The sequence below is a fragment of the Triticum aestivum genome, chromosome 3B, assembly GCF_018294505.1.
Source record: "Triticum aestivum cultivar Chinese Spring chromosome 3B, IWGSC CS RefSeq v2.1, whole genome shotgun sequence".
Lineage (NCBI taxonomy): Eukaryota > Viridiplantae > Streptophyta > Magnoliopsida > Poales > Poaceae > Triticum > Triticum aestivum.
In genome coordinates, this window is record NC_057801.1 from 470,022,920 (window position 1) to 470,025,188 (window position 2,269).

The 2,269-nt window shown below is 53.2% G+C and overlaps 1 pseudogene; it reads right to left on the reverse strand.

The window, feature by feature from the left end:
- Nucleotides 1–660: 660 nt before the first annotated feature.
- On the reverse strand, nucleotides 661–2,036 carry LOC123065543 (sinapine esterase-like; annotated as a pseudogene).
- Between the last annotated feature and the right edge of the window lie 233 nt (nucleotides 2,037–2,269).

The window sequence follows — 2,269 nt, forward strand, 5'->3', positions numbered from 1 at the left end:
CTTCTCGATGATAGATCTTCAAAGCCTAAGAGTGTAACGACACTTGAAGAAGAGTTGTGGCCCCGTTTCTTGCTCTCTCTTAGCGCATGAGTTAGAAGGGCATGGCGCTCTGTTAAGGGATGGCAACCAAATGTTTTGGTTGGTCAATTACCTCATTCTATAGTCGACCTATGCGCTGGAGATCTGTCCAACATATCTACCTAATGGAATGCAGAGTAGCGCTCCTTTCAAAACAAATCTTTAGCTGGAGTGCTAGTTTACACCAGGTTGTAATTTGTCATATCCATATAATAACGAAACTATCGTTTCTTCTTATAATATACTCCCTCCGTAAAAAAAATATAAGAGCGTTTAGATCACTACTATATAAAAGCGTTTAGACATTCTTATATTTGTTCATATATTACAGAAAATGCTATTAATTTATTGGAAAAACGGAGGTGCTGCAACGCGCACCACCATATGATCTAATATTATTATCGATGACACTTTTGACAATCAGATGCAAAAAGCAGCATCTTAGATCATTTGCCAAAGCAAGACATAGGTCTAGCAGCTGTGGTTGCATGTGGACATGATAGGCGGCGCGGCGAACGGGCCGTCGAGCATCCCGCGGGCCATGAGCTTGTACGCCGCCTCCGTCATGTGCAGGCCGTCGAAATTCACGTGCCTCGAGGGGTCCAGGCACGGCACCGCCGCCGACCCGGAAATGAAGACGGGGTAGCACGCCTCCAGCACCATTTCCTTGTCGAAGCCTGTCATGCACAGCACGAAAATATACAGTAAGATCAAAGCCATTCTGGACATGATGTGTTGCCATGGTAGGATTCTTTCTAGGGCTTGCCGTTTTGTGTGGGCGCTGTGATGAGGCCGAGGACGTTGTCGTAGGAGTTGACGTAGGTGATGGACACGCTGGGGTGGTCGCGGCGGAGCTCCTCGAGCTTGGCTTCCAGCATGTGGTTGTGGACGAGGATGAGGTCGTTGAGCCCCCGGATGCAGCCCGTGGCAGGGTCGCGGTCGTCGCCGGGGAAGAGGGAGAGGTACAGCGGGGTACACCCCAGCGGGAAGATGCCCGGCACGTACATGGTCTTGGCGCCCAGCTCGATCAGAGCCTCGATGGACAGAACGATGGACCTGATGACCTGGGGCACGAGGGGCCTGACCCATTCCATGGTCTTGTTCTGCAAGAAGGGGTGGTTGTAGTCGTTGAGGCCGATCTCCCCCACCAGGAACAGCGAGCTCGCCATCACCTCATTCCTCTCTGCATGGCCGTGATGCGGTGATGATATGGTAGGAGATAGTATGGTCAGCGCGTTTGCGTAGCCATGGCACCATGCGTGCACTTAATTGCTCTGGTTTTGTTCTACTTATGTGGTACACGTTACCTTGGTCCGTGGAGGCAATCATGGCGAGCACTTTCTTGAACAAGTCGATCTGGACGCCGAGGGAGTAAGGGGGGATCGGGCTCGGGGTAAGCAGGTCCATCGTTCTTTTTCAGGAAGAAATCCTGGCTCAGCGCCGTGGCGGCCGCAACCGCAAAATTGGCGCCGTACCGGAATTCCTCCGCCGGCGACTTCCCGGCTGCCCCCTTCAGGTACGCCGGCCAGTACTGGAACCCCAGCCTCTCCACTGCGCGAAACAATTGTCATGCATCATGCATGTAAGTACTAAGTAGATGTCGACGTGTCGTCCACGTCCATACACTTACCGATGAAATCGATGATGAGGCGGCCGTCGGACCATCGGCCGGTGGGGTGGCCGAAGAAGGTCTCGCCGTATGGCAGCGCTAGGACGGGCCCTGACGCGTTGGAGTAGTGGATGATGTAGTTGCCGGTGTCGGTCAGAGAGTCGCCGAAGCTGAATAGACGCTTGTAGCAGCTGCTCCGGTTCGCCGGCGCAGGCGACGAGGACGCTGTAGTGGACAGGGACAGCGCAAGAAGCGCGGCTACGACAAGCTGCAGAGGCGGAGTCGACGCCACCGCCATTGTGGTGTATGTGGATGGAAAGTAATGGTTTCGACCTCGAGCTAGACTCAATCAGTTTCTACCCTGCTGCCCGGCCGGACTTCAGCTGGAAGGCTATTTGTAATGTCCTACGTAGCGCCTAGCCACCTTCCGTTAGCCACATCTTTTTCATCACGATGTGAGCTCTAACATTTTGAAATCCTCCGTACCCATCGGCCGGATACGACGACTTCGATCGATCGGTGTTGTCAAAGTTCTGTGTCGCTTGCAAAATGGAGCTCGTGGAAAAAAAAGAGGGATGCCCC